Source organism: Cyrtonyx montezumae, unplaced genomic scaffold (assembly GCF_038088225.1).
Source record: "Cyrtonyx montezumae isolate F1298 unplaced genomic scaffold, pur_monq_1.0 scaffold_13, whole genome shotgun sequence".
NCBI classification, from domain to species: domain Eukaryota; kingdom Metazoa; phylum Chordata; class Aves; order Galliformes; family Odontophoridae; genus Cyrtonyx; species Cyrtonyx montezumae.
This window is the reverse complement of record NW_027071859.1, coordinates 3,705,590-3,715,099: the sequence shown is the minus strand read 5'-3', so window position 1 is coordinate 3,715,099 and position 9,510 is coordinate 3,705,590.

Here is a 9,510-nt window from a genome sequence, read left to right as displayed (position 1 = left end):
GCTCCCAAACCATTCCTAAATCTTTCCTTATGTCATGTCAGTGGATTTGGCAGGCCACCCTCAACCAGCAGTAATGCACTGATGGAGGAAATCTACCCTTGCCAAGCAGTGTTAGTTGCTCTGTTTATAGACCTGTTTCCAAAGTACCAGCAGTGAGTGAGATCCTGTGGCAGGAAACAAACCAACCTTACTCCAATTCCATAATGAAACAGAAAATACCGAGCCTGGAGATTCCTAGCAAGGGCCAACAAACTTATCTCATGGGTTGTTCATGATACAAGCATCTGTTAGTGACCGTACAGCCCTCTGAGGATGTGTGCATGCATATTTGTGATGTTATATGTTTTTGAACAAAAAAGTCATTTTGAGAGTGAATTTGATAATTTTATATTATTATGTATTACATTCTAGTGTGGATTTGTTTGTTATTTTTTAATTGAAAAGCACATAATTAGTGACTCTTAGAAACATGGCAGATTCTTTTCCCCACGATTGCTTTTCCATCAGGAAACACTGCTTTAGTAATAAAAGAGATGCACGGCAGAGGGGCAATGCAGCAGACAAGCTCATACACAGAATTGGTCACACTGTGCGGCCACACAGAGCAGCCAGCAAGGACCCTTCAGATTGCCTCTCATCTGCAGCCTTTACTGGGAGAAGACATTAATGGGACACCTAGGTCAAGCAGAAATTGGTCAAGGGATGAAAGAGTCATTGGGAGTGAGAGAGAAGATAAGGACACAGAAAAGCAGCGGTGCAGCACAGACTGCAAGATCCTGGAGGATCTGAAAGGGTGAGTAGAAGCCAATTTCACCATTTCTTTCAGGATGAGAACTAGGAAGAAGAGCCTATGGCAAGCAAATGGCAACAGATCCAAGGAATTCACTGACATGGACATGATCAGAAAGTGGGAAATTAGCAGGGATAAGTATAATATGGGAAAATATTACGTGAATTCTTGGTTTGAACAAGTCCACCTGCTCTCAGTGTGGAATTCTCCCAGCAGGATGCGTGCTGCAAGTTCTTCACTTTGCCTTGCTGTGAGATGAGCTTGGAGCAGACCCCACATCTCTGCAATATACAGTCCATCGGTGTTTGCTTCACGTTGACATCTTTTCTTCTTACTTAGAAGTTCTGTTTTGAAAGGCAGTTCTGATGACTCTGATTTACAATGACAGCAACTTCAGTGGCATTTAAAGAGACTGGAAGGAAGAGATAAATAAGTGTGAAGATTCCTTAATAAAGCAATGGGAAAAGCATAGAGGCTCTTATATCAGTCGTTCTTCCCAATATGGCTCCTAAATGCTAAGCTGGGTATGGGATTCTGCTTCACCTTGTTTTAGGTATCTAAAAGCTAGATTATTTCCTAAGCTGGTCCCTCAGAATCCTTCTGTAAGACTTGCAGGGGATGCCAGCACGTCCAGAAAGCAATTCTGCTCCCCAATTTAGACATACACCTTTGTGAGGTGAAGAAATGTGCTCTGGAGTTGTCTGTCCTCTTTCTGCTGACTGTGGTGAACGCAGAGCAGTGCACAAGAAGTCTGTTCTATGGCTGAAGCTAGGCAAGAAGAATCCAGACTAGCAAAGCCATACTCACAGGTAGAGGTGGCCCCCAGCAGCTCTGGATGCTTTCATTGGGCAACACTTTGGGTCTTGTTTCTTGGGTTGCCAGAGTGTGAGAGCCACAGAGGATGTGCCTGGCCTTTGGACAATGTGAGCGAGTCCCATGAAGCACTTCTTACTTCATCTCTTATGGGAAGCACACCCAGTAATGCAGAAACTGGCCTCCTCCGCTCAGCACGACACAGAGGGAAAGCTGAGGATGTCAAGCAAGGCAGGAGGAGAGAAAGGACCCATCAAAGAGTGAGGATCTCAGTTAGGTTGATAGAAAGGGGCAGAGGGGATTCTGCAGCACAAATGCTCAGGTTGAATCTCTGAGAGGATAACAAGCTCTGGCATTTTTAGGGCAAAATGGAGAAGGAAAAAAAAAAAAAGAAGCTGAAACAGCAGCAAACAATAACTCTTGATCTAAATCTTACAGATCGCTGTACTTGCAATGAGTCCAATGGGGCAACCATCCAGGAGTGGACTGCAGAACAGGGCCTGTTGAGTGAGACCTACCTTGACCCAAAATATTCTTTATTGTCCTTCTAGGTCCACAACAGCCCTGCCTCATCACTTCTCAGCCCCTGTAAGGAAGGCAAGAATTCCTATTCCCCTGAGATACAAAAAGAGACTTAACTCATAGATCTGAACGCTAAGATTTGTGCTGCTTGAGACAGGTCAGAATATCCCGTCAGAAAAGCTCTGATAAACGCTTCCTTCATGATGAATGGCATCACACTTTCAACTAACCACCCCCCACTGCTTTGCAAGGTGCTGGAAAGACGCAGTGTGCCTCTTGTGCTAGCTACTCATTAATTAATATTCCAGAGAGAAGCCACCGGTTCCACTTGCGCGAGCAAGCTCCTGCGCTGCATCTCGTGGCTGCCAGGAGGTCTTGGTGCAAGATGGCAGCTGGGCTGCAGGAAAGGAAAATCTTGCTGCTGGGGAAGCTGTGGCAAGGTTTTAAGTAAACAGAGAGCCTGGTGTAGGTGCTTGCAGCTTCTCCCCAGTAATAGGTATGGAGAGTGGGAGGGTCTTGAGACCTCATGTTCCCAAGATCTTCCCTTCCCTCTCACTGGGGCAAGGTGGATCCATCTTAAGCTTCCCTGATTAAGTTCACTTTCATTCACATCGTGCAGAAATCAATACTGAATGATCTATGGCTTTCCAACTATTTTCGAGGACCCATTCCTTTATCTTCAGAAGAGCTTTCTTATGTCAGCAAGTAAACTAACACCAGGGGTATAGGCTGCTGGGTTGAACAGGATGTATGGGCACTAGGAACAGAAAGCATTGGTGAATATCACAGCTGCCTGCCAGCACTGCAGCAAAGCTCGTTTTCTCTACAGCCATGTGTACGTTAACCCAGTGCTTGGCAAAATGAGAATCCAAGAGCAGTCAGCAGTGTGAAGGCAGTGTAACAGTCTGGCAGCCGATCCCCCAGTGGGAATCCCATGCCCGGATCCTGTTGACCCCCACTACGTCAGGGAGCTGCAGTCGTGACTGGAGGTGATACCTCTATTTTCAGGTACAACTGCTCTTTCAGCTATTTGCCTTCCAAAATCACTCGTTATTGTTATGTGTGAAAACCTTCTCCACTGTGCAAAATTACTGTGTATCAGATGGGAGTAGTTTCCTGGCAGTGGTTTTCGGTAGAATATTTCACAGCTGTAGGCTTGCTGGGTAGCATCCACTTCTGCTCCAGTCCCTCCTGACCCACAGGAGCAATAGGCTTTAGCAGCCTCCTGATCCTGAGCTTTGACCCTACAAACTCCAACTTTTAGGTTTGAAGAGCACTAATTGAGCATCCTCTGAACCTGACACAGAAGGTGTTTTTTTCTGGTTGGCCTTCACACTGCTGGATAATGCCATTTACTCCAAGATGCTACTTGTCTATGCCATCTTATCTCCAAACTTCCCAGCTCTGCAGCACCTTGTTCACATTAAGATGCCAAAGAGTTTTCTTACTGCCACATCACCTTATTTCCCTTCTCCCTCACATGCAGTGGAAATGTTAGAGAATTTTAGTTGGATAGGTTTATGGAAGCTAGCCCCATAGATACACTTCTTGGCTCCCAGCATGATTCCCACCATGGTGTTGTGTTTCTTCCCTGGTTTACAGTAGCAGTGGTGCTGACCTTTTCATTCACTTGAATCCCAATGGCTTGTTCCAGGAGGGAGTCTCAGTGCTTTAGCTTTCACTGAGCACTGAGCAGCTCATCCAGCCACCATCCTCATTCTTGAACTGGGCCAAGTGCCACCTGCAGTCTCCAAGGATATTTCAGACTCCATTGCATAAGTGCCCCCTGGTCCTATCGTGACGTTTCGGACTACAGTTTGATGTTCAGGCTAACTCCTGAACTGCATCTATCTCCAAATGTGGCAGCACAATGGCTCACTGTAGCACATTAATTGCACACTTCTCTTCCGTGATCTCATCAGGTCTTGCATAGGAATTGCCACAGCCAGTTAGATCACTGGCTCATCAAATCCTGCTTCCTGCCTCCAGCGATGGCCAAAACCTGAGGCTTCGGAGGTGGCCTCCACAGTGCTCCAAGCAAACTGCTCTGTTCTGGGTGTGTGGGTGGAAAACTTCCTTCCTGACTGCTGGAGAAGATCCACTTACGCTCTGAAGCATGAGATTTGATTACCTTTATTACAGGATCTTCCTGTGCAGAGCTACAAATGTTCGTGGTCATGCAATTATACCGTTGACTCAGTGACCTTTTTGGCAGCAAAATCCATAAATTGGCTATAGACAGTGCCCTGGATTGGAGGTGGATGTCCTGTATGACATGCGGGGTGAAGATCTCAGGTATGTCTGGGGAAAGATCACGACTATTATTTGAATACAAGAAGGAGGTTCTTTGCAAGGGCCAACAACACCTGAAACCCTGAATTTGGAAGTTGAGGAGTGCACCCAGTTAAACTTTCAAGGCAAATGTATGGATGAGGAGAAATGCAGTGATTCAGAGCGTAATTTGCCCAGCAATTTCATTTCACAGTGAAGGCAGCAAAAGCAACAGGAGGAAGTGAAAAATGTTGGTTACAAGCACAACGTCACACAAAAAGAAGCATTTAGCTTCCCTTCACACCCATGCTGCAGCGACCTCGAGTGCAAGGAGCCGTAAAAGTGAGTAAAGCAAGTGTCTCAAGAGTGGATTGCTCAAGTGAAGCCAGAATGAAACACCAGCCATCTCCGTCGTCCCCTCGCTCAGCTCTGCTCCGAGATGCCTGATGCTTTCTGACTGGGTAGTCAGGGCTGGACTAATTACCCAGTTGCAGTGTTTTCACTTTTACAGCTGAAAGGAGGTTTCTTTTCTTTGCTGGAGTTACAGTTTTGCCTCGTGTTTTATGCTACGAATGATCTTGGGGTTAGTGGCGTGGCCATGTTTTTTGGTTTTGCTTTGTTTTTACCAGTCTGGATGTAGCCCTCCAAAAGGAGATCCATCTTGAACATACAGTCAGGAGGCCCGAAAGCCCCTTCCAAACTGGATATGGGGGCTGAGCTGTTCATACCTCCTCCCATTTTTTTTCCATCTCAAGCATCTACCTGAACCTTCTGCATGCAGGCCCTAAGACATTTGTGAAGACATCACATATCCTTGGTTATCCAGAACTCCCCTTTTCTGGTCTCTGGACTGATTTTTCTCCTCCAAAGCATCTATTAGTAGAGTTGTTTCTCATGCTCTCTTCTGCTTTACTCTTATTTCCCACATCAGGTCTGAATCTTAAGTTCCAGATCCAGCTTAGCCTGTATTCTGCATCTCTCTCCTTATTCTCTTCATTTCACCACCCAGTGCCTCCTGCCTTTCCCTTACTCCAGTTTTCCTGTCTCCTGCCAAGTGATGGTCCCTGGAGTCCTTTCCATCCTTCCTGCCCTTGTTGGCCATCCTTGCCTTCTCCACCTCTTCCGTACGTGTCTGTGCTTCATCCTACAGGCTCGCCTGCTCTTGCTTAGCCCTTGCAGCGCACTGAGTGGTGGAAGCTGAGGGGTTGAGCCCCACCACTACTACTGGCAATACTGCAGAAAGTGGGGGGAGCCCCACATTCTAGCTGAAAAGCAGAACACATTTCTTGCTAATAGCATCACCTTGCCAAAACCCTCTCTTTCACCTTCCTGTGCAGCTCGTGATTGCTTCTTTCCTACCAGGCCTCGCTCTCCCAAAGGGGATCACAGCTACCAGCCCCCATGATACTCTAAAATCCAGCAATCCTAAGCCATTCCCTGTTCCTCCGTTCCAACCCCTTCCCCCCAGCACACACTCTCCTTCTCTAATCCTCAAGGAGCCACGGCTTAGGAGCCATAGCTTAGCATCACATGACATGCACATCCCGTTATTCCCCTCTAATAGCATAAGCCCTGCATGAATCCCCTTGATTCATAGGACATGGATTGTTACTGGAGTTCCTTGCTTTGTTTTTAGCACTTTCAGTTCTGTATTGGATCTTTTCAATTTCTAATTTGCTGGATAGTCAGAGCACGGTGAGATGTATCACTGTTTTGATCTTAGAGATGGTATTTGGCTTCACTGTAGATAACGAAGCAGGGATGCGCCAGAGAGGGAGTGGTCTATATCATGCAAATGGAAGGCAAAATTTGTGAAACAGGTTAAAGACATCAAGATAACAAGTTCCTTTGGTACAAAATCCCAGTGCTGACTGCCTTGGCCACGCATCCCTAGCATCTGTCCACTTGGTTCTGCCAAACAAACTGCTGTAAAGGATTTGAGTTGGGGACACTCTCACTTCATTTGCATTTGATGCTTTTGAGGGGCTGGACTGAAGATCTTGGCTTGGTCAGAGATGTCAGGAGAGGTCAAGTAATGAAGATGTAGAGCTGCCAGACTTGTGGAGGTGTAAAAACTTTGAAGCAACGGATATTTTGATTGATATGTTGGGGGGATTTGTCTGGCATTTCCTTGGCCAAGAAGATAAGCAAAAAAACATGATGTACACTCATGCACTGACAGAACATTTGGGTGTTAGTTTGTTAGATGAAGGTGATGTGGAATCAGAAGAAGGTGCCTACACTGAGAGGTACAGGAGGATCAGGGAAAGATGGGATTGGGATATTTGGCCATGTGGGCATGACGCTTTTCAGGCCATCCCTTGTCCATGATGGGGCAAATCCTTCCCTCCTTTCCTACCTGTGGGAAGGAGATGAACAGACTGAATGCACAAAAGGGAGAGAAAACACGACACGCCTAAGAAACACACCAGTGTGGGGGCACAGCAGTGGTCCCAGCAGGGATCCATTTGTTCTGGGAGAGTTCATAAAGGGGCTTTGCCCAAGACATATTTAAGCAGCTTATGGCCATTAGACAAATGTTTAATCTGCGGGAAAGTGGGCCACCAGGAGGGCAGGTGCTCTGACGCATTTCAGGCCGTGGAGCAGCTGGGTCCTCAGAAGGCAGTTTGATGAGAGTGAGTGATGGAAGAGGACCCAGGGCAGGTTATAAGAGGAGTGCAGAACCAAGCTGACAGGTGTCACAGCAACCTCACCAGGAACTGAGAGACTGTGCAGCAATTGCAACCTCCTAGAGGATTTTGGTGGAAGTGTAAAGGGAAGCGGTGAAACCACCCAGCTGCGGGGATAGGGAGCCCCAAAACTAGTATGCCAAACCTAACTGCACCCCTTCCACCCTCAGTGGAGGGAGGCAATGTAGGGAAGCAAAGCAAGTGGGATGCATGGGGTTTTGCTTTCTGACAGAGACAGAGAACACACACTCATGTTTCAAGGTGCAGTGTCCCCATGGCTCACTGAGTGCCCTGTGATACTTGTGGGGCCAAGGCAGCTAGGTGGAAGTAGCTTAGCCTTGCAGATGAACCCACTGCTGAAAGGCACAAAGGGACAGACAGAAAAGCTACCAGATCTTTTTCAGGTCATACTCTATTTAGCCTAAAATAAAGCTCTAGATCGGTCTGTGGGAGGCAAGAGATGAGCGGGAACAACTTCAATCACCCACATCAGCAGCTCATCCTCCAAAAAGAAGGCCAGAGCATCATCTCGGGATCGTGAGCAGCATCTCCTAAGCACGCTCCGTTATTTTGCAGTCATCCAAAAGATGGCAGCCTTCCCCAAATCTTCCTCCTCGACAGCTGGCTGGGCTCCGAGCCTGAGGGACGTGTCCTACCTTGACTCTGACACTGCAGCTGGCTCAGCCCATGGGACACAGAGCCGGAAAGCTGCAGAGAGCTGTTAAATCCACGTCTCTGGCCGTGCTCTTGGTCCTGGATCCTCACAGCACCACCTAAACCCAAACCCTATGGCTGAGAGTGGTATCCCAACACTCCCTGAGTTCTGGCAGCTTGAGACCGTGCCCACTGCCCTGGGGAGCTGTGCCATGCCCACTGCTGCCTGGTGAAGAGCATTGTATTTGCAGCCTACAGATGTCTACGGAATGACCCGAATACAAAGCAAATATAAAATCTTCAGTCAAATTTTCCCAGCTCCATTTTTCTGAGTTTACCAGTCTGAGAGAAATAAGTCACGCAGCCTATTTCTGTCTCTGTTCCCATGGCCTTGGACACGCTGCAGACATCTCTTCCAGGCCATTAAGCAATGCCAGGGCCTTTATTCTGCCCCTTAGGCCTACTGGCACTACCTGGCCATTCCCAGCCTATGAAAAATCACCCATCAAATCATGATTCTGGATCTCAGCTGTGGTCCCCTGTCCCATTCTACATCACAAATATTAGAATAGTTAAGGTTGGAAAGGGTCTCTGAAATCACCAAACCCAACCATCCACCTACCACCAATACTGCCCGCTGACCACGTCCCTCAGTGCCACGTCCCCACTGTTCTTGAACACCTCCAGGGACACTGACCCTGCCACAGCTCAGCCCCCATATCCAGGAGAGGGAGGGAAGGAGGGAGGGAGGAAGGAGGGGAGGAAGGGAGGGGGACATTCACCAGATACTCCTTCAAATAAACTCAGTGATGCTAAGAGATGCCACCTTGGCCAAGGATGAGCAGCTGACAAGAAAGCTCCCAACACTGTCTCCTTGGGAGGAGTTTTTTTTCACTCAGCAGGAACACCGTGGGCTATTTACCCCTTCATGCAAAGAGGGACACCGTATTTTGGAGAACACAGGGTCTAATGACACAGGACTGCTGATGAGAGAAAGTGAAGTCCATTTGGGGACAACACTTAACTGAGGTGGCAGTGTGCAGATACAGAAGGTGCAGTGCAGATTTCACACTGCCCCATCCATAGCTGGGTTCAGTCTGCTCTCTGGGATGTGACTGATTGCCTCTCTCTCCTCTTGCTCAATTCCCCAGTGCAGCACAGAGCATTTCACAACATGGTAGTAGCTACTCCATGCCCACAATGCAGTCCCAGTCTTGCACCATTTAAGGAGTTAGAGCCTTGCTCATGTGTACAGAGACTACAGAGCCAAGGCTCTACTGAAGTCCAAATCAAAGGCTTTAACAGGAGTTTGCTGCTGTGTTAGAACAGCAGTTTGTTCAATATGTGCCCACAGTTAATACCCCTTCATAGGACTCTTGTTATCTCTATGGACAAACAGTGGAGGAGGAATGGGAGGGAACATTGTGGGATATAGATGCTTTATAAAGTTGGCTCCCATTATATTGGCCACACACTGGGAGCTGGAACTACAAAATCACAGAAGCCCATAAGGTTTCTTACATGTTAGAGACATTTTTTGAAGAAATTTGAAAAGTCTTTGGGAACAGAAAGTGTCACCTTCATAGGATTGAGTCTGAGCTGTTGGTTCAGATTGTCTGGGCCAGAAGAAAAGGCAATGAAAACTTACGTAAAAGTCTTTGGTCCCTACAATCCAAAGATGGTTTATAGGCCATCTACAAGTCTGGAGACCCAAGCTTTCAGCACAACTTCACATGAACAGACTACAAAGGAACTCAAGTATGATTTCTG